This window comes from Hylobates moloch, unplaced genomic scaffold (assembly GCF_009828535.3).
Source record: "Hylobates moloch isolate HMO894 unplaced genomic scaffold, HMol_V3 SCAFFOLD_5, whole genome shotgun sequence".
Taxonomy (NCBI): Eukaryota; Metazoa; Chordata; class Mammalia; order Primates; family Hylobatidae; genus Hylobates; species Hylobates moloch.
Genome location: NW_026652280.1, coordinates 47316719 through 47340396, shown reverse-complemented (window position 1 = coordinate 47340396; position 23678 = coordinate 47316719). Strand labels below are relative to the sequence as shown.

The 23678-nt window shown below is 40.9% G+C and overlaps 1 protein-coding gene and 1 long non-coding RNA gene across 6 annotated transcripts in view; one reads left to right on the top strand and one right to left on the bottom strand.

Moving 5' to 3' along the window:
- Positions 1 to 23678, bottom strand: part of GAREM1 (GRB2 associated regulator of MAPK1 subtype 1) — a 214285-nt gene that overhangs the window by 44021 nt on the left and 146586 nt on the right. The gene's annotated exons all lie outside the window — the stretch shown is intronic.
- The window catches only part of LOC131383455 (uncharacterized), a 40051-nt gene continuing 18767 nt past the window's right edge, over positions 2395 to 23678 (top strand). Inside the window, exons 1-4 of one of the 2 annotated variants that reach the window (XR_009213496.1) lie at positions 2395 to 2655; positions 7373 to 7444; positions 8054 to 8222; positions 8879 to 8983. This is a non-coding gene — a long non-coding RNA (uncharacterized LOC131383455). The remainder of the gene's footprint in view (positions 2656 to 7372; positions 7445 to 8053; positions 8223 to 8878; positions 8984 to 23678) is intronic. The other variant, XR_009213495.1, reaches the window with a different exon arrangement.

Below are 23678 nucleotides of genomic sequence, written 5' to 3'. Positions count from 1 at the left end.
AACTTAAAAGGAATTAAAAGCTATCATGGGGCAAATCTCTCAGGCAGAAACAGGAAAACTTGCATTCATATTCTCAACACAATTTTTTAGCATCTGCTAGGTGGAGACATTATTCTAGATGCTGGAGATCCATCAATTAATGGAATTAACACAAATTTCTGTTCTCCCAAAGCTTACATTCCAGCAGGAGATGGATACTATAATACATGAGTAAGAGTATACCCTGGTAGAAGGTGAGAAGTGCTATTAAATTTAGGGCAGGGTGTGGGGGATGGAGAGTGCAGGGAGACCAGTCAGTATTGCTGAGATGGTGACCTTTGGTGTAGGTGAGGGAGGGTCGTGCTTGGCAGTTGCAGGTAGAGGTCTCAGAATTCTAAGACTAGGCAATAGTCTGCCCAAAGACTCTCAGGTGGGTGGGGTGCCTGCGTGGCATGCTGCCACTAAGGCTGGAGTGGGATAAGGGAAGAGGGAAAAGAAAGAGCAGAAGCAGGTGGTCAGACTGTATATGGCTTTTAAGGAGTTGCAGTCTTCACCTGAGTGGAATTGGGATTTGAGTGGAGAGGAGGTGATCTAACCAATGCTACAGAAGGATCCCTCTAGCTGGCATGTTGAGAAGACCATAAAGGTGCAAGGCACAGAGGCAAGCGACGCCAGGTAGAAGGCTCCTACAATAATTCAGGTATGACATGGCAGGGGCTGGGAAGTGGTTAGAAAGTGTGAGGACTCCGGCCTGAACAACTCCGAACAGAGCTGACATTGACTGAGACAGGGCACCTTTGGAGGGTGAAGGGAGGATCAGGAGTTCAGTCTGGACAGGTAAGTCTGAGATGTCTATTGGACACGCAAACAGAGATGTTCAAAAAGTTCTTAGATAGACACGGAAGTGTGGAGGTCAGAAGAGAAATCTGGCTGGAAAGAATAAATCCGGCAATCATCGGCTAACAGACGCTATTTGAAGCCATGAAATTTTGATGATGACGACCATGGGCTTGAGTGTGGACAGAGAAGAGGTCTAAGGTTTGAGTCCTGGGAGACTGAGAAAGACTGGCCAGGGGAGTGAGAGGAAAACCAAGAGGGGTGCATCCAAGAAGCCAGGTGATCTGATTCCTCCCATGAACGGGGAGTGGGTGTCAAATGCTGCTTACAGGACAGTGAAATGAGGACTGAAAACTGCAGGATTCAGCAACTTGTATTTAATTGAGGACTTCAAGAAGAGCAGCAGAAGAGCTGGGCTAAAAGCTTGGCTGAACTGGACTGAAGGCAGCCTGGGAAGAGAGAGAAACCAGAAATAATAAGAATAGGCACCAGATATTTTGGGAGTTCTGCTATAAAATAGAGAAGAGAGATGGAAGAGAGGCTACTGAGAGGAAGCAGAAGTGAGATGTAGGGAATGTTTTTATTTTCCTTAGTATGATGGGAGAAGAAACAAGCATGCTTGAATGCTGATGGGAATGACCAGCAGAGGGGGACAAGGTGATGACAGGAGAAATGATTGGAATCCAATCGTTGAGCAGGAAGAGAACGTGCATCTGATGTTGAAATGGAGGAGCTGCCTTCAGACAGGAGCACAGGCCATTCATCTCCAGCTCCAAGAGATGCAGCAGTAGAAGCTGTTGGAAGCTTCCAATTTTTCCAGCCAAAGCTGGAAGGAAGGCATCGGTTGAGAATAAGGTTGAGAGAGGAGTTGTTAGAGGGTTAAGGAAAGATGAGAAGGTTGCAATGTAATATGATTGCTGGGCAGCATTTTTTAAGTTCCTACTTGAGGTTCATGGTCATTAATTAAAAGTAAAACCACAGAGTACGGTTGTGTTTTTGTCCAGCCAAGGTCAGATGCACAGAGGCTGGCACAAAATAACCAGAGATGCGGATTCAGCCAGAGCTGAGACTACCAAGTGAATATGAGAAGTGAGAGGGGCAAAGGAGTCAGGATGTCACAGGGAGCAATTATGCCACTTGACCATGGACCCTGAGCTGGATAAAATGGGCACAAGATCCTGGGTGGGAGGGAAGTGGGTCCAGGAAAAAAGTAGTGGGATCAATGGATAATGGATTTTGATGGAATTGAGTTTTGAACCCTAGAGGGAGTGAGCTCAAAAGCCATGCAGAGGAGAGAAGTCAGTGCATGCAGTTGAGAAAATGGAAGGATGGAGTTGTTGGTTATGATGTGGTCTAAGGAGGGACCATGTCTGCTAAAGGTTGAGATAGCAAACAGTTAAATGACTGAGAAGCCCAGGGGTATTAAAAGGATCATATTTTCAAGGAAAATCCTCCTTGATAAGAAGAGGAGTATTTCTGGAGAGAATAACAGCGAGCCAGGAACTAAAATTATGTCACAATGAGGACAGAATCCTAGGCTTGGTAGGATTCTTCAATCTGATGAACAAGAGGTTTAAAGTCTGGTGGACAAGCGGTTTAAAGCAAAGAGTTTTTAGGGAACTGTGAAGTGGAATGGTAAAGGTGATGAGGAAGAATAAAGAGACCACTTACACTCCTCTACTTTGGGGCAAAAAATAGAGCTGCCGCCTGAAAGGGCTTCTCTCAGGGAATATCCAAGTTTGGGTTTAAAAAGATAAAAGTAATTTCAGAGAAGGCTTTAAGGATACAGAGGTTTTGCTGGTGATGGACCACAAGGGAGGAGTTTTCAGGCGTTAAGAGGTAGGTGATAAGAACAACACAGAGGATGAACCTAGACATGAAAGAATAGCTCATACAACACGTAGAAATATGTAGAGGTATGAATAATACATTTGAATATACAGTATGAATATGTTACAGTACATATTTTGACAAAAAATAAGTTTTTTTAAAAAATAAGGCAATTTCAAAATAATACTTATTTAAACAAACTCTGTCACAAGTTAAACTTTTCATTTGTCTCTATTCTTACCTGATTCATGCACAAATTCTTAACAATTATGGTGTTCTACAGTTTTACACCATGCCCTTGCCCACTGAGCCGAGCATTTCTCCATACAATGACACCCGTGTCTGCATAGCATTTCATAAAGGATTTAACTGTTTTTCCATTCTTACATGATTAGTCTAAGTTAGACAGATGCCTAATTTAAATTCAGACTCTGCCACTTTCAAGTTTTGTGGTGCTGGCAAGTTACAAATCCACTTGAGTCTTGATTCCTCATCTGTAAAATGGGGACACTTCAAGGGCCGCCATGAGGATTAAATGATATGATGCATCCAAAGTATTTAGCACGAGTGCACATTCAACAACTCCTAGCTTCTATTCCTCTTCTCAAGATGCATACAGATTGTCATTTCTTGGGTCACCTTTTTTTTGAGATGGAGTCTCGCTCTGTCTCCCAGGCTGGAGTGCAATGCTGCGATCTCAGCTCACTGCAACCTCTGCCTCCTAGGTTCAAGCAATTCTCCTGCCTCAGCCTCCTGAGTAGCTGGGATTACAGGCATGCACCACCATGCCTGGCTAATTTTTGTATTTTTAGTAGAGACGGGGTTTCACCATGTTGGTCAGGCTGGTCTCAAACTCCTGACCTCGTGATCCACCCGCCTCAGCCTCCCAAAGTGCTGGGATTACAGGCGTGACCTACCGCACCCGGCCAAATTTTTTGATTAAGAAATTATAGTTTTGGAATATGAACACAATTCAAGCTATCATTAAGCCAGGTATACTTTCATGAAAACCTGCAAATGGTATCTTTTCAATAGTATTTAGTAAGTTTAATTTATTTCAATTTTTTTTTTTTTTTTTTTTTTTTTTTTGAGACGGAGTCTTGCTCTGTCGCCCAGGCTGGAGTGCAGTGGCGCAATCTCGGCTCACTGCAAGCTCCGCCTCCCGGGTTCACGCCATTCTCCTGCCTCAGCCTCTCCGGGTAGCTGGGACTACAGGCGCCCGCCACCACGCCCGGCTAATTTTTTGTATTTTTAGTAGAGACGGGGTTTCACCGTGGTCTCGATCTCCTGACCTCGTGATCCGCCCGCCTCGGCCTCCCAAAGTGCTGGGATTACAAGCGTGAGCCACCACGCCCGGCCTAATTTATTTCAATTTTATGATCAATATTTTAGAAAAATGTTCTCAAGATGCAGGGATTCATATGTATGCCAAACACTCATTGAGTAGTCTACAGATGCTCAATCTCTGAGGTAAGAGGTTACCTGAAAGCATCATGCCTGTAATAAATTTCATTCTGTCCCTTCAGAAACGTACTCATAGGCCAAGGATGCATCACTGCACCCTAATATATCAAACATTACACTATAGACTATCTAGCAGATATAGATACACTATAGTGCTATCTAGCAGAAATATAACAAGCCACATGTGCAATTATATATTTTCTAGTAGCCACATTTAAAAAGAGGTAAAATTTAAATAACATTTTATTTAAACCAATACATCTAAATTCAATATAAACATCAACAGTGATATATTTATATATATATTTATATACATATATATATGTATGTGTGTATACACTCTTGCATTAAGTCTTTTAAATCTGGTGTATGTTTTACACTTAGGGATCACCTCAGTTCAGACTAGCCACATTTCAAATGCTCAACAGCTCCATGTGGCTATTGGCTGTCATACTGGACAGTCGGTGCAGGTCTAGAATATCTCAGCATTCCCTTAAAACTGTGATTGCAGGTACTGTTCAAGTCCTTAAATAAAGATTACATGATAGAATCCTCTTAGGGAAAAAGATGTATTTCCTGAAAAAGAAGAATGTTTCTTCTCATGAAATAAGAAGAGCTTTGGAATTCCTATTTTCCTTTTTGCCCTGTTTGCCATGATTGCTGATATTTTGGCTTAAATAACACAGTCTTGGTTTCTTGATGTAACCACCTTTATCCCCTTGTCTCCCAACTTGGGTTCTTGTTCTTTAATTATTTTTCTATTGTGTCTGTGATCTTGTACTATCAGCAGCCTCAAACATATTTTGGCATATAGAACAAATGAATAATCACTTTTGGTATGGTCATAGGGTCCACATTAAGTGACATAGTCACCTGTGTTTTGTCATCCTGTTGGACAGGAAGACTTCAGAATCACATATACATGGGAGCATGTACAAGAAATTCTACTGAGAATGATGAACACACACAGATAAGAGAAAAAGGAAAAAAACTAACAGCTAAATATGACCAAATGCTACAACTTTTAACATTTATGCACATAGTATATCAGATTAACAGGTTCCTTTCATTTGTTCTTTCAATTGTTTAGTGAATACTCAATTGTCAGTTAATTTCTCTCTTCTCTTTTCCATAGTGTTTTCAGATTGTCCTGGAAGATTTTAATTTACATATTTGTGTACACATATTATAAACATTCTCCTGTGATGTTAAATTATTGAAAACCAAATACTATCTTACATTTATTTATTTTTGAGACAAGGTCTGGCTCTATTGCCCAGGCTGGAGTGCAGTGGTACCATCTTGGCTCACTGGCTCCCCAGACTCAAGCCATCCTCTCACCTCAGCCTCCCAAGTAGCTGGGACTACAGGCACATGCCACCACACCCAGCTAATTGTTGTATGTTTTTGTAGAGATGGGGTTTTGCCATGTTGCCCAGGATAGTTTCAAACTTGTGAGCCTAAGCAATCTGCCCACCTCAGCCTCCCAAAGTACGCTGGGATTACAGGTGTGAGCCACCGTACGCGGCCCTACTTTGCATTTCTTGCGCCCCACAAATGTCTTTAGAATAGAAATAGCTAAAACCTATAAAATATTTTCTTCGTGTTTAAACACTAGGTCACAATACACATGCAACTTCCTATTGCAGGAGTTGGCAAACTTGTTCTGTAAATATTTTAGGTTTCACAAGCTAAACAGTCTCTATTCACATCTACTCAACTCTGGCCACGTAGGGCAAAATCAGCCATAGACAACACGCAAATGAGTAAGAGCAGCTGTGCTCCAAAAAACTTTATTTACGAAAACAGGCCATAGTGTGCTAACCTGTGTCCTGCTGGAAGGAGTGGAAAGTATAGGTCAGGGCAGTGGCAAGACAAGACATTAGAAGTGAAAATGGGCCAGGCGCAGTGGCTCACGCCTGTAATCCCAGCACTTTGGCAGGCCGAAGCGGACAGATCACTGAAGGCCAGGAGTTCAAGACCAACCTGGCCAACATGGTGAAACCTTGTCTCTACTAAAAATACAAAAATTAGCCTGGAGTGGTGGCACATGCTTGTGATCCCAGCTACTCAGGAGGCTGAGGCAGGAGAATCGCTTGAACCCAGGAGGCATAGGTTGCAGTGAGCTGAGATTGCATCACTGCATTCCAGCCTGGGCGACGGAGCTCTGTCTCACACACACACATACACACATACACACACACGCACGCAAAGCAAAGCAAAGCAAAGCAAAGCAAAGCAAAAGCAAAGCAAGTGACTAGTCCTTTTATTGTATACCACTGAACAGTCATACCAGGGTCTCTTGTGAGGTACCTGAAATCACATTCTAAGTTGCCCATGTTTGTCTCTGAACGGCAGTTTTCCCTTTAAATAGGAGTCTAATATCAACAAGTAAAAGCTGCCTACATTAAAAGAATAATGTAAATAACCAGCAAACATGAAGGCCTGCATTTTCTCACTGTGTTTTGCAAGAGAAAATTTCTATGAACTTTTATTTTGCTGCTTTTTTTTTTTTTTTTTTTTTTTTTTTTAAAGAATGTAACATTCTCAGATTAGCCAACGTTAAGCACTCTGGGAAAAATGCTGAGTATTACTACCTCCTCGGTGATTGCTGTGGCCTGGAAATCGGAACTTGTTGGAGTCAAATCTTGGAGACAATCTAAAGAGTTAAGAGCCAGTTTCCTGCCAAAAGTGAAATCAATTTACGTGACACATATTCCCACAATCCCCACATGGAGGAACTAATTTTTTAACAGACCATTTCACGAATAACAGAGTCTTTGTGCCACCAAATAAAAACATTTGGAGATTGTTGAAACATCTGTTCTGAGATGTTACTGTCAAACTCTGTTCTTGAAAGGGAGGAAGCTGCATTGTCTTTCAGGAGCTTTGATGATTTCATAAAATGTCTCCATTGTAAGAGCTGTTCCATCTGCAGGCCCCTGAAAGTTCCCGGAACAAATTCAACACCAATGACATGCTCGCTGATTATGGTTTAAATAAATTTATGGTAATATTTAAAAAGCAAAGATGGAAGTTATATTTCATGATGTATTTCTAAAACTGTATTTCATAACTGACATTATGAAATAACCGTCATCTAGAAAATATCCATTTTGTGTGTGCCCCTCAAGATAGCCACAGTGAGTTATTTCAGAAAGGATAACACATCAGCTAAGACGCTCCAAATCCTTCCTTCATCTAAGTTTCGATCATCTGTATGAGGCTGAAGGGACTAAACTTCACTCTCCTTTACTTACAGGGAAAGGTCACTTGTCAGAAATGAAAAATGGAAACAAACTTTGCTAATTAAGAAGACAGTAACAATGCCGAGGTATGAAGAAATAAAAGGGAAACTTAGAGGTGGTCAAATTTAGGTCTGTCCAGTTTGCTTCTGGTTGGGAAGTTAGGGTTAGTGCCACCGGTGAAGTTGCAGCTCCCCATGATGTGTGCCTCACTGTTCGCCATCACCACTGGCAGTCAGCACGACCTGTGGTGGGCCCTCTTTTGCAGCTATAGTTTTACTGTCTGCCATCCCTTCAGCATGGCAGTCTACTTTGTGTATCAAATAAAAAGAAATGGAATGACAGCTGAGGCCCACAGTGTCCATCTGTGGACCCACAACTCAAGTGAGCAACATTCTGTTGTCATCTCCTCCATAACTGGGAGCAGAAAAATGTTGCTGAAACCAGCCCAAAATGATAAAGTAGAAAAGAAAGCAAGAGCAACAGAAATGGCACCAGAACACCAAAGAAACCTAAAAATGGCTAATGTGAGGAAAAAAAATAACCAAAGGGAAGCCTAGAATGTTGAAAATGCCATGAAGGGGAGGGTCTAGGTCTGTGATTCAGTGTGGTACCTCCAGCATCACACCACACATGGCATAAAGCAGGTGCTCACTAAATAGTGAATGAATGAACTTTTCTTCTCTTACCTTTTTCAGAGACAGGCCACAGACAAAGTTAGATGCTTCCAAGTCAACTGTACAAATGAAATGCATTTAAAATGGCTCAAATAACTGGCCCTTCAAACCACTGGCCCATATCCAAATGTGAAGAGATCAGCAATTCTCAAGTGACAGAAACAACTAGCCAGTTGCCATTATTCAATAAGTAAATAAACCTGGGTAGGAATGTGGACTTACAAAACAATACCAAAGTTCAAACACACTCTTGTATTTTACTCTTATGTATGCATGTAAGCTAGAGTTTCTGTAGGATTAAAATGTAAAAGTAGGACTGCCCCATAAAAGATATGCAGCACTTCATTTTGTATGGCACCAACCAATATATATTGCCTTTTTAACCTTTGTATAAATGTTCACCTCCACTAAGTGTATGAAACCTCATTTACCTAAACCCTTCATCAACAGCGAATGCTACCTCACTTCTCTTTCCTTGAGTAAGGTGGAAGACTTTTAAAGAGTGCCTAACGTATGTACATGCCAAAAAAATCCAAATAGTACTAGAGGGTGTAGGGTGAAAAAGTAAGTCTCCCTCCCAATCTTACCCTCAGATCTTCTTGCTGAAGCAGCTGCTATATAGTCTCTTGTACATCTGTCCAGAGGCAGTATCTGATATAGTATACACACATAATGCTACCCTTTTCAAAACAAATGGTTGCATTCTGTACAGTTATTCCATCACTGAATAAAAATCTGTCTCATTCTTTAAAAGAACTGTACATTATTTCATCCCATGCATATACCATAACTAATTTAACCAGTCTGCTATTGATGGACACCCACATTTATTCCAATCTTTTGCAGCCACAGTGATATTGAAGTTAAATATGCTTGTCCTGAAGGCTTTGAGTACTTAGTCCAAGTACATTGGTGGGAAAATGCCTAAACGAGGAATTGCTGAGCCAAAGGGTAAATGCATTTTTATTCTTGATACATATTGTCAAACTAAGAGGTCTGTGTCCACTTACATTCTTACAACAATGCGTTTGCTCATGCTTTTCTTAATAGTTCATTACCAAACTGAAAAATTATCATTGCCAATCCAACAGGTGAAAAATAGCATCCCGTTGGGATTGTAATTGTGTTTTTCTTATTATAAAGGGTATAATTCTTTTTATAAGTAATCTATATTTCATATTATGTGACTTTTCTGTTCATTTTCTTATTCTCAATCTTTGAAATTTCTGCTGATCTTAATCATAGTCTTAATGATAAAAACAAAAACTTGAAATTCTACAACATAATCTATTTTAAAATCTGATTCCCTACATCACTTGAAGTTAGTTCCTAAAATTACTATTTTTTCATGGCGGAGGAAGTGGAAGTGGAGTTGGGGGAAAGGAGGGGTAAGGAACAAGTCTCAATACAAAGTCTCAAAACATACAACCATAGAGAATTGGAATTAAAACCAAAGAAAAGAAGGCATCAATCAAAAATAATGAACTGCACCACAGATAATCTGTGGTTATTTCTATTTATTTCTCCATCTGAGATTTTATAAAGCAAGTGGTCAGACTATTACTTTCAATTCTGAAACTCCATTCTTGAACTTAACTAGGCCCAGAATTCAAAACTGAACCATTCTGGGATCTATGTTCTAAGCAGCGAAACCATTTCACACCATCCAAATTGGTTTCCCTGTTTTTTGAAAATGGGAAGACTGCATTTTTCATTGTATCTCACTGGTTAATTGCTTCTTCAGAATTACCACAAGTTTTCTGGGACAAATTTATCATAAACATGATGGAACCTAGAAAGGTCTTAGATTGAACATGGTTGCTAATACATTATGAAATCTTGGCACTTCTTTCCTTGAAATCTCTTAGTCCAGAGCACTCACTGCTACTATTCTGGTTTTGATTCTCATCACTTTGTAATGGTATTACTGCTTCACATTTTAAGCCCGTTTCCATCTCTGCCCTTCCATTATCACATTATTCACCTTAAAATACAACCTAAAACAAATCCATCTCACTCAAGAACCTAAGTGTTCCATAAACACTCGTAGAATAAATGAATAAATAAACATATAATAGCTCTTTAATCTCTAACCACCAAGCCCAGACTCCTCTGCCTCGGCTTTTATTTAAGTCCCTCCATGATCTGGCTCCACTTAGCTTATGCAAACATTTCCCCACCATCTGTGCAACCAGTACTCACTCTTTCCCTTTTGCCTTTGCTCATGCTCTTTTCTCAGTCTTTGCAAAAATATCGACCCTTTTAATGACATTCTGAGTTCTGTGCATGGCCGTCTTCCTCTCATTCTGCTTCTTTTCTCACTCTCTTAGCTCTCCTGGGGGAACTCCTCTATCATCTTGGCTCCAAGCGCCACCCATATAAGTTGACAATACGTCAACCTTTCTCTCCAGCAGGATCTCTCCTAAATTCCACATCAGCCTATCCAATACCTGGTACACTTCTCCAATGGCTCTCCCACAAAAATCTCAAAATCAAAATATGCAAAACTAAAATCATCTTTTTACTTCCTGAATCAAGCAACCATACAAGTCAGAAAGGATGGTCATCCTTGACACTTTCTATTCCCTAATCTCTCACATTCAATTACTGTCAACTTCAACTCCATTCTTTTTCTTACATAGATCAAATCCTTTCTGTCTCCACTGCTACCACATATTCCCAATCACAGCATCTCTCACTTTGGCCAGTTTTCCTAGTTGGTTGTCTTGCCTCTAGATTTCCACCCAAGGAAACCATCCTTACACCATTGCTTAAAATTCAAATCTAACCATATTTCAATTTAGGATACTTTGCACAGGATTTATGTACAATGGGATTATTGGTCATGATGTGGGTAGGCTATAGGGGAACCACAGTGATAACCTGGGGATAGTATCAGAGAAGATGTCACCACCACTGGACTCAAGGGACAAGGGAGGGACTAGTTATGGAAACAAAGAGTTGTATAAATACCCTGGCTTTGAGAAAAGGAGAGGCAGCTGGCTCTAGTGATTTTTTTAAGGAAGGAAGCCAACAGAGAAAAAAGACCTCGACCTCGCTCTGTTCCTGCCCATCTCTGGCTGAGGCTATTTAGCCACTGGCTGAAACTAAAAGGCATGACAGTCTGCTGATATAACCCTACAGGTTAGCCTCTGGGGTGGAGCAGGGTAGAGGTGGTAGAGAGTAGATTTGCAGGAGGGGTGGCATATAGGAGATGTGTATACAGGCCCTCCAAGATCTGGCTCTCACTTTCTTCTCATCGTGCTAAAACCCATCTAGATCCATCCACAGCGAACTATAGAATGCACCATCTGGAATACCCTTCCTCTATTCCCAGATTTTACCAATCTATTTATTTTCCAAAATCAATTCACTTATTACCTAAACTATAAAGATTGGGGTCAGTTACATACCTGAAAGAATCTTATCTTTTGAATGATTGTATTATCTACAGATTTTTATCAAAGCATGTATAGTATTTTATTGTCTTTATTTGTTTTCTTGCCTTTGTAAACTAACCAGTAAACTTTCTAAAGAAAGCAGATGTGTCAATCACCTTTTTATTCCCAGTACTCTATACTGGGCAAGACACACAGAAGGTGCCTAATAAATGATGGCTGAATGAAGGAACTTAAGAGCCAGCTCAAGTCCAACATAATCTATGAAGTGTTCCTTGACAACTTCAGCTCAAATGATTTTCATTTATGTTGATTACCAGAGTCTATTTACCGATTCTCTACTTATTTTACTTCCTTTTGTGCTGTTTTCTTAATTAGACTACAGTGCCCTAACAGCTGGAATCATGCCTTCTGCTTCTCTGATACCTGAGTCTGAGTCCAAACTAGAAACTGAATAAATGCTTTCTTTGAAGAGTAGGTGTTTAGAGCAGGAGAAATATATATTTTTGGGAGTCTCGAACTCAAATACTTATGAGACCACAAAGTCTTGCAAATTGGTAAAATTGATAAAAGTAGAAATGATGACCTCATAGCTCCAGCACCTGCTGGTTCCCAGAGGGAGGAAATTTTTATGTAAATGTGTTCAACTTTTAATGGTTTTTAATAGTTGGCTCAAATAAAAAACGTCACCCAGCCCCAAAACTGCTCTGCATTTCTTAAAGAGAGTCAGGCATAGGTGTGGATTGAGCCAGGGCTTATAACATCACTGATCTAGCTGATGCTATTGTATTTGTGAATGGGTTAATGTTGGTCAAGAAATGTGTGGGAAGTCTAGGGTCCAGGAACTCTTCATTCTACCTTCATTTGAAACCATGGTCCTGAAGTGGAAGGCTACTCTTTACAGCTTTTAGCATAAGCATTATGAGAAAGCTCATTTAAGACCTATACTATTGGCTGGGCACAGTGGCTCACACCTGTAATCCCAGCACTTTGGGAGGCCAAGGTGGGCAGATCACTTGAGGCCAGGAGTTCGAGACCAGCCTGGCCAACATGGTGTGCTGAGCCAACTTAGCCAAGTGTAGTGGTGTGCACCTGTAATCCCAGATACTTGGGAGGCTGACACAGTAGAAACCCTTGAGCCCAAGAGGCAGAGGTTGCAGTGGGCCAAAATTGCGCCACTGCACTCCAGCCTGGGTGACAGAGTAAGACCCTGTCTCAAATAAATAAATAAATAAATAAATAATCAATCAAGGTTCCAATATGTAAAAAGCAATTTTGAGGATGAACCTTTCAGTGAAATATAAAATGATCCATTTTTTAATCTACATAAAAAATTAAGAGCAGCAAAAATTAAACTTTAATTTTTACTCATAGAATTTTCAGTTATTTAGTATGAAAAGAGAAGGGGAAAACAAAGGTGAATAGAAAATATAAAGGGAAGAGAAAAATGGGGAGAGAGGGAGATAGGGAAATAGATACAAAAAGAAAATGAGACATAGAAATTGACCTATGAAAACGACAGTTACACAAATAAACATGATTTCAACCCAGACAAAGGAAAGGAAGACCATGCCAACACAGAGGGACAAAAGATGGACATATGCAACACAAACAGACCTTAAAGCTACGCTGCCATTGTACAACTGCAGGCAAAAGTGAAGGCAAGCTGTGTAGAATCAAAGCTGAGGTGTCTAGGAATTTTCAATACTATGGTGCTTATGCTTCTCTTCTACGCCTTATGGAAGTATTTAGAAAGGAAAAAGAAAGCCCAACTGAGTACACAGAGTGTGAGGAGGGTGAGGAAGACACTCAAGGATTTTAACATTCCACCATTATTTCTCAATTGAAACATGATCCTGTTCTTGGCTTATTTGCTCCCTTTTCCACAGCCTAACAGTAAACTCCCACACACCAGTGGGACCACAGAGGAGAGACAATAAGACAAGCAGCTGCTTGAGCTGTGGTTTTCATTAGGAAAAAAAGTGCCTTGATTATGAGAGATTTAGTTTTTAACCTCTGTGCCAAAACCGAAGTGATTAAAACTCCATGTACAGAAACACGAATGGTTTCTTAAAAGTGGAGTAGAGAGCACACACAGTATTATCTAAAGAGAATAGGAGGACAGTCCAAATTCTAACACCCACACTGGCTTGTGCATTGACTTGGATATGGGAAAGTTAGCAAAGACACAAAGTAAAATAAAAACAAACTCTATAGGTTCTGCATTGCATTTCTGTGAAGGTTAGAGACACATTTTCACCAAAAATTTAAGCTACAAACAGCAAGGCAATCAAGCCATGAAAAGACATGGGGGAAACTTAAATGCCTATTACTAAGTGAAAGATGCCAATCTGAAAAAAATTATACCATGTATGACATTTCTGGAAAAGGCAAAACTATGGAAACAGTAAAATGATCAGTGGTTACCAAGGGTTACGGAGGAGGAATGGATGAATAGGTGGAACACAGAAGTTTTTTATTTTTTAGACAGAGTCTTGCTGTGTAGCCCAGGCTGGAGTGCAGTGGTGTGATCTTGGCTCACTGCAACCTCCGCCTCCTGGGTCCCGGTTCAAGCAATTCTCCTGCCTCAGCCTCCGGAGTAGCTGGGATTACAGGCATGCACCACCATGCCCAGCTAATTTTTGTATTTTTAGTAGAGACAGGGTTTCACCATATTGGCCAGGTTGGTCTTGAACTCCTGACCTCCTGACCTCCCAAAGTGCTGGGATTACAGGTGTAGCACAGAGGTTTTTTAGGGCAGTGAAAATATTCTGTATGTTACCTTAATGGTAGATGCACGTCATTATACGTTTCTCCAAACTCACAGAATGTACAACAGCAAGAGTGAACCCTAATGTAAACTGTGGACTTTGGGTTATTATGACATGTCACTGCAGGTTCACTGATTGTCACAAATATACCACTCTGGTGCAGGATGTTAATGGTGGAGGCTCTGCGTGTGTGGGGGAAAGGAGTACATGGGAAATCTTACTTTCCTCTCAATTGTGCTGTGAATCTAAAACTGCTCTAAAAAATTAAGCCTTTAAAAAACAGAAAAAAGGAAGGCAACTCCTTAAAGTCCTCCATTTGATTCAAGACTCAGGTAGGACAGTCTCAGTCAGGTACGTTTTGTTCTCATGGCTCAGCACAGGACTGTTAATTTTGGATTCAACATATACTCACTGATGATCATTTTGCTACCACATCTTTGCACAGCAGGTAGTGTATTAACTCCCAGAGTTCGAATCCTGGCTTTCCCCCCTATCGTGCAACTTTAATTGCATCATATTCTTCTACACCTCCATTTGCTTTCCAGTTCTATAATACAGGACAGTAATATTGACACTGGACTGATGAGGATTGACTAAACATATATGAAGGGCTTAACACAGTAAGTGGCACACGACAAGGACTCAATGAGCATGTATGTCAGAGAGAAGTTTAAGTTTGGGATGAAGATACACTTGTCATGAATGAAAAGGAATGTAATCATGCTATTATTCTGATTTACTTACTGAATAGGAGAAATGTATTAGCTCCTTCTTACAGTAACCCTGAAAAAACTCCTCCAGAATATGAGACATCAAAAAGGATTCTAAATTTGACATACATAAAAAGATGGCACAATCAGTAGTCTGGTAGATAGGAAGAAGAGAGGAAAGAGCTATGCAGAAGGTATTCAGGGTGGCTCACTGCCACCGGGTTGGAGACTCTGGTTATGGGAAAGATAGAGACTGGGAAATAACAAGCGTGATCTTTTCCATGACAAGCTACCTACTAAACTCTCTGCTCAATCCAAGAGCAAATGCAATTAAAATGGCTCATGCTTAAAATCTAATTCCTGTAATAAATTTGTCACCATAATGACAGTGGCCTAGAGTCCTATGCTTGTTAGGAATCAGTCAAAACTGCAGTAAAAATGGAAAGGCTAGTAAAACGCAAAGGCCCTACATTGTAGAGAGCCCCCTACTCTTGCTAAGTCTTTTTCTTTTAATTAAAAAATGAAGAAGAGAAGCAAATAGCCATGTTGCTGCTCTGCTGACCTGCAGCTCCATTTTTGCTAAAGGGCTTAATGAATGAGTATGCTTTCAAACAGTCAATACATACCTTTGTCCCACTCCCAAAACAGCAAATGGTTTTTCCCTTCCACCCCCTCACAAGAGACCGACACTCTCTTCTTTTGTTTTTTTTTTAGTCTTTGCTAACAAAATGCCCCTGCTCTTGCTCCCGTCTCCCAATACTTCATTTTCATCCAAATGCCTCTGCTTTTATTCAGTACAGATCCAGCTTATTGAGCATTCTCTAGTGCCTTTCAGGTTTTGACCCTCTTCCATGTTAAAGAGGCTGCGGTGCAAGGGTAGGATGGTTGCTCAGTAAAATATTCCATCCAACAGGGGCAGTTATGTAAACAGGGCTGCTTTCTGGCAGGAATGTCTGATGGGATAAACAAGGCTGGAGAGAAAAAGTACTTTTAGAGAGGAGTGACTTTGTCAGGGAACAGAGATACATTCCAAATTAAAAAACACTCTTCTTTCTAATGTAAGACCTGGCTTTTTAAAAACAGAAATCACTGGGAGAAATGTAAAAAGAACTGTAATAACTGAGTCAGCAATTATGATGTCTCATACTGTACGAAGGGGATCAACTTTTTCATTTTGTGGTTGTAAATTTCTATTTCTTGAAAAAGAAAAACCAAAAACATCTTAAGTGCCAGAGATATTGGAAGGCTACTTTCAGAATTTATTAATATATAAGAACCTATACAGATGCTGAATGGGAATTATGGCTAATATTTTATAACAAATAAGAAACATAGTCATCAGATAATTAGTAGATGGATTCACTAATGTACTCATGTTGATGTTTACTGTTGAAAGAGAGACAGCATTATCTTCATTAATATCTAGTACATGGGACAAGTGATGAAGTATTTAGCCTTGCAAACAAAAAGACTATACACAGAAAATTCATTATACTAAGGTGATAATAGCTCATGATGAAGAAAGCGGGTACGATGAAAGCAAATAGAGATTGCAATACCTAAAACTGGACACCAGCAAATATGTATGACAAGAAAAGAATGACTAGAAAGTGAAGGATTAGGATTATGTTTACAATTTTATTGTAAAACCTATAGTGTGACTGGATATTAAATGTCTGAGGTTGGGTTCTTGGCATGAAATGCACAATGTGGTGTTCAAATATTTTTAAAAACAACCTTATTTAGTGAGACATCACTTAGTGAGACTAGTATGAGGCGATGTGAGTAGTGAACAAGAGCCCAGCTTCAGAGTGGACAGACAAGTTTGAATCTCAGCCTTGGCCTTGACCTTGAGAGGAGGACATTTGGGGGCTTCAGTTTCCTCACATATAAAATGGGGATGTTGATACCTACTTCATGGGACTGTTACAGGGATTAAATGAGGCCATATATGTACAATGCTCAACAAAGGGCAAGATGCCTGATTCACAGTAATATGATTAATAATATGAATATTATTTTTTATTATCAAGATTCCATAAGAGAATTAAATATAAAGGCCAAATTAATTTTTCCTCCCCATTTAAACTATTAGTCAAAATATTAAAATTTCAAAGATATTTATTTATCAATGTATTACTCTGTTCCAAGCAGTATATGAAGTGCTAAGGATATTTCAAAGCACTCAGAAATATACTTCGAAATCTCTGTGTTTCCTTGTCTTTCATTTACATACAGATTTGAATTTTTTCCAATGTCTGTTCAATTTTTAAGATAAGTGATTTAGGATGGCGTATTTATTTTGAATATCCCGCAAATAATTATTAAATACAAAATGATTAGAGAGTTGATAAACTCAATTACTGCAGGAGATAGTGGGATAGGACCTAAATTTATGCTGGCTGGTATGGTTGATAATCTGTAGGTAGAACAGAGTAAATAAGTAATAGCTTCTTTCAGCAGTTACACTGTATTTCCACCTAAAGTCTAGCTGAAACTTTCCAAGGCCAGGATAAGAGCATTTTGACATTATTTTCATGAGTGTTATTCCTGCTAGTCATCAGGAGGCAGCTTCTTCCTCTAGCCTTCTGAGTCATTTTAATCTAAGCATTTTGTGGAATAAATGACGTTAGAGAGGGTTAGGTAAATGCAAAACATTTTTATATAATATGATAAAGATATCACCACAAGACAACTGGAAAAGATCACTTAGTCTCTGGTGCTGGTAAAACTGGCTCATTATATGGAGAAAAACGAAAATGAATTCCTACCTGATACCACTTAGGGGCAGGGAAGGACTTCAGAGGCAGCAAGTATAAGCAAAACATTGATTACTTTAAGATTATGGATTTTCTGTTCAATTAAGGATACTATGGGAAAAGTTGACAGGTGACAGAATAGAAGATATTTGCAAAGCCTAAAACTGAAAAGAGACTGATGATAAAATTATTCAGCGAAATCCTGAAAATTAAGAAAGACACCACCACCAATACAATGATAGGCAAAGAACATGATGAACAGGCAATTTACTAAGGAGGTATCCCTAAAGACTAGCAAGCATGTAAAAAGAAGCTCAACCAGCCAAATAAATGCAAATTAAAAGCTATTACTTCTGCCCGGCATGGTGGCTCACATCTGTAATCCCAACAGTTTGGGAGGCCTACGTGGGAGGACCACTTGAGGCCAGGAATGCTAGACCATCTTGGGCAACACAGTGAGACCCCACCTCAACAGCAACAACATCAACCAAATTAGTCAAACGTGGTGGCAAGTGTCTATAGTCCTACCTATTCAGGAGGCTAAGGTGGGAAGGTCACTTGAGCGCAGGAGTTTGAGGCTGCAGTGAGCTATGACTGTGCCACTGCACTGTAGCTTGGGCAATGAAGCAAGAACCTATCTTGGAAAAAAAAAAAAAAAAGGTATTGCTTCACACCTATTAAGACTGAAAAACTGGCTGGGTGTGGTCGCTCACGCCTGTAATCCCAGCACTTTGGGAGGCCGAGGCCGGTGGATCACGAGGTGAGGAGTTCAAGACCGCCTGGCCAATATGGTGACACCCTGTCTCTACCAAAAATACAAAAATTAGACAGGTGTGGTGGCGCATGCCTGTAGTCCCAGCTACTCGGGAGGCTGAGGCAGAAGAATCACTTGAACCCGGGAGGCGGAGGTTACAGTGAGCCGAGATTGTGCCACTGCACTCCAGCCTGGGCTACAGAGACAGACTCCATTTAAAACAAAACAAAACAAAACAAAAAAACAAGATTGAAAAGCTAAAAAAAATAAATTCCTGATGTAGGTAAGGAATTTTACTGGACTGTGGTGGGAGTGGGGCTGGGGCAGCCATTGTGGAGAGTGATCTGGCACCATTTAGTCAAATTAACTCTTCATATTACTAACACCCAGCAATTCCACCCCTGTGTATAAGTTCCAAAGAAATTTCACACAAGAGTGTCAGGGGAATGAATGAGGACATTTGTGGCAGCATCATTTTTGCTGCTCACCCTTTGGAGATCATATAAACACACAACAACAAAAATAGATTTTGACAAAAAGAAAATAAATTGTTCTACCAAAAAGATGCCTGCACTCATATGTTCATCACAGCACTACTCACAATAGCAAAGATATGGAATCAACATAAGGGCCCATCAGTGATGGACTGTATAAAGAAAATGTGGTACATATATACCACAGAATACTACACAGCCATAAAAAAGAACAAATCATGTCTTCTGCAGCAACAAGGATGCAGCAAGAGGCTATTATCCTAAGTGAATTAATGCAGGTATAGAAAACCAAATGCTGTATGTTCTCACTTACAAGTGGGAGCTAAACATTGGATACTCATGGACATCAAGATGGTAGCAACAGACATTGGGGACTACTAGTTGTAGGGGGAGGGAAGGAGGCAAGGGTTGAAAAACTAACTGTTGGGTAATAGGCTCACTTACATGGATGACGGGATCGTTTGTATCACAAACCTCAGCATCATGCAATGTACTCATATAACAAACCTGCACATGTACTCCCTGAATCTAAAATAAAAGTTGAAATGATTAAAAAAAGAATAGATTTGGAAACAAGAGTGGATCTTTAAATAATGCTAAATGAAAAACATGAGACTTAAAACACAATACAGTTTACGTAAATTTAAAGTATTTGTACACAAACCACTGCACTTTTAGAAAAACAGAGCCAGAGAAAAAAGGCACAATAAATACATTTAAATGAGAGGGTGGGAGGGGAATGTACTATCAGGATGAAATGGGATGAAACAAAATCTTCCCCACACTTTTATTTCTGGAGAGAAAAGTTAAGATTAGTATTTTAAACATTTATTTACTATATCAGGAAGGAAACAGAGAAGGCGAGAAAAGGGAAGGAGGAAAGAAGGGAACGTTTTGAGGGTCTTACAGCCAAGCACTGCATTTGGTCAAAAAATTAAAACATTCTTTCTTGAAATGACTGCCTTTCCAGCACTCTTCACAGTTCCATATAGGCTGCTACAGAGACGTGCTCTGACATAAGTACATCCTAACCTCACAACCAAACCAAGTGCTGTAGTTCACAAAAAGTCTGTTCCTCCTTCTCTCTGATCATTTCTAGAAAACTGACATCACAGATAATTATAGGTTTTGTTTCTCTCTTTAATTCTATTATATTCTATTATTATTCCTTTGGTGGGTAGCAATAGTTTAAAATTTCAAAAACATTTCTCCCTCATACTTAAAAACCTGACAAAGAATGGGTTTGGAGTTATACCCTTTCTTAAACTGTACTCCTTACCAATGGGAACCTCACAACTGGTGTCAGAGGTTGTGAAGAGTTTACATTTCTCTACATATACTATGAATTCCTAAGCAGATCAAGATGAAATTATTAGCCATACGGAAGGAGGTAAAAACTGACTGAAATAGCTTTCAGCAATTTATCCAAATGTATATTAAATTGTTAAATGTTAACACTATGTAAAAACACGTATGTGGGCAAAATAGTGGACTTATTGTCTCAGTGTGGAAGCAAAATATTAATCCTGTACATGATGTAAGAAAATAAGGCAACACATAGTAAGTACAGTTCTACAGCAGTCACATAAACTAGTGGTTTTCAAGCACTAGTGTGCCTCAAAATCACCCAGAAGGCCATGAAAACAGATTGCTGGGCCTCACTGTGTCTGATTCAGAAGGTGTTGCATGGGGATCAAGACTGCATCTATAACAAGTTCCCAAGTGACAAGGTTCCCCTTTGAGAACTCCTGGCGTAAATAATAGGAGGGACAGGTCACAATTGTATTGTTAGGACAGAAGAAACTGGGATATGAGAGAGGTCTAGGGGTGGGTTGGGCTTTGGGTCATTAAAAGAAGGTGAAGGTGGAAGAGTGAGGAGAGAAACACTGCGAGTGGTGAGAACATCTGGGCGCAGGCAGAGCCATGGGTGGGAAGGACGTACGGCAGGGACAGACTGACAGGGCTGGTGACCCAGGGGATGGGAAAAGGCATCAGTCTTTTCCCTCCTCCCTTGTAGACATCACAGAACTGACTGTGTTCTTTCGTACAGGAGGGGTGAAGAGAGTATCATCTAGGATGCTTGACAGAGGCAACTCACCTGGGGAATTTGTGGTTGGGGACTTGCGTCCTCTTCCTCTTATCCTCCCTTTTTGGAGTGCTAAGACTTTCTGGTGTGCCTTCCTTTGGGATACAGTTTTGGCTCTGCTCAGAGGAGTGAGAAATTGGCTTAGTGTAGTCTTTGCCTACCAGGTTTTAAGAAAGCAATGGCGGGGCCCAGAAGAGCACATTGTGCTCTGAGCAGCTTGGCTCTGAGGTCCTGAACGCTGGTGTTCATTTGCTCAGTGGATGCGGTGTTTACTGCACAGAGGCACGCCATGTAACACACCAGACACAGCCCAGCCCCCGTGCTGACATGGCGGGGGGGGGGGGGGTGTTGGAGATATACACTTTCTACAACCAGTTTTGCAGCTAAGATTTAATTGACACAGCAGAAAGTGCTACGGAAGGGTGGCATGCAGAAGCTGTCATTGGTAGGGGCATGTGGCACTGGTGTGGCCTTCCTTCTACCTGAGGAACTGTAAGTGCAGCGTGGCGGCTGGACAAGGAGGGCTGCGGAGGCAGCAGTTCAATCCTATCAGTCCTCTGCTCTCAGCACTTCAGTAGCTGAGTCCCACTCTCCTTCAGCCTCCCCGCGTATCACCAAGCCCACCCACACTGTCCCTGCTGTGTCTCCTACCCTACCATCTGACAGGACACTGTCGGGACTAAATGTAGTAAGCCTAGAGAAGAGTTCAGTGCAGTGCTTGGCACTTGAGGCTTCAGAGATGGAACCTGTTGTTTCTAAGCTCTTAATGCTGGTCCCTCCTATCTGCCCTAGAAGCTTGTGTGGACTCTTTCCTGAAAACGATGGCATGACAGAGAGAGAGTATCAGTGGCCAATAGAGTGGCCTAGGACGTGGATTAAAATGACAATGACAAAAATAGACACAGGAGAGGAGAGGAGGGTGCCGTTAGGGGAGAATTTTTTTTTTTTTATTTAGAGAAGCTGAGGCTGAGATGATAACAAAATTAAAAAGTGGAAATGTATTCAGTAGGCTGCTGAACTTTGGAATGGGAGTTGATTAAAGAGTGAGACCTACAGGAGGTGACAGCGAAGCCAGGAGGGTTAGGTTTTCTGTGGAGATGATGAGAGGGAAAAGAAAGAGAGACACATTAAGAGGAAGGAAGAAGAGGGATAGAGGAGGAGGAGGTGGAATAGAGACAAAGAAGGGGAGTGGAGAGGGGGAGGGGGAACAGGCACTGAATCTTCAGGTCAACATAGTGGATGGGCCAAAAAAGAGAAAACGAACAGCAGCCAGAAAGCTGGGAGAATGTAATGTTAGGGAGAGTGGGAAAAGGAGTCCCAAGGAGAGTTCTCACTAGTGTCCGGTGCTACAGAGGGCCAAGGAGCAGAAAAGGGAAAGACCACAGGTCTGATGGTGAGAAGCTGTTATGTCAGAAGCCAAGTTTCAAGGGCAAGTGCCAAAAGAGAAGATCGAGGCCCCTTGTAGGCACTGCTGCAATCCAGTATTCCAAGTCAGAACTATAGGAGTTCTTGAGTAGTTTGTATAACTTCCTGAGCCAGTATACAAACTCAAATAAAGTGGAAACCTCACCCACTCTTTTTAATTCAAAGAGCCTCCAATACTGCAAGCCTGTGTGATTTCCTGTGAAGAGGTGGCTCCACGGCAATAGATCTCATCCTCTACATCATTAGCTGCTCCGAATGCTCTTCCTGGGCTGACAATGACGCTCAACCTGATTGCATTTGGTATTTTTTTTCTTCCTCAGTTTTGGAAATAACCTCTAGGTGCCTATCATTGGTGTCAACAATGGGAGCAGGAGCAGGAGCAGCTGTGTCCAGCATGGAGTCAAGACTCAGGTCGCTACACAGGCTGGTGTGCAGTCCGCAGAGTGAAGAGAGAAGTCTGTTTGTTCCACCTAAGCAGGAAAGCCACAACCACACAGGCCAGCCCCTAGATGGCTCCGGAGGATGATTCAGGGCAGGATCTGTCAGGGATGCTGAGGATCGTATTGTGCACCGAGCAGTTAGGAACATTGTGACACTGCAATCGGAAAGAAGCAGGTGTCCCGAGAGAGGGAAAGAGCAGAAACCCACACAAACTGTAACCCAGCCAGATACTTCAATTCCCAATCTAACTTAGCCACTTTCCCATCAGAAAAATCTGTAAGAGAAGAGAGAGCTTTATAGAAGACTTAGTCACACCCTGAGGGGGGCACATTTTCCAGGCAGTTCGGATGAGCGACAAGAAAGCCCAGAGGTATACCTAGACTCTACCGGCAACAGCCTTAAAACACACGACACCCCGAGATGTCAAGATTGTTATTTTTGTGGAAATAAAACCTGCTGCCAAGTTTTTATTTACCAAAACTTCTCCCCTTACAGTAAAAATAGAAAAGTGCAAATACTCTTAAACAGTCACAGGGAGTCGGGGGAGGATGGACAAGCGAAAGCCAGGAGGGTCTTAATATTTTTCTAGCCCAAGGAACAGATGCAGAGGGAGGCTCCGGCTTTATGCAGCAAAAGATATTTCCCCCGAGTGGGGTTCCACATGGAAGCGGAGGAACAGGAGATAGTAAAAGATGGTGTAGTTTTGAGGGGCACAGGCAGTCCTGACACGGCATAACCTATTCCCTGTGTTTTTGCTGGTTTTAAAGGTTTCTTGTCAATGTTAACTTTGACAAAAATTAAAGATATC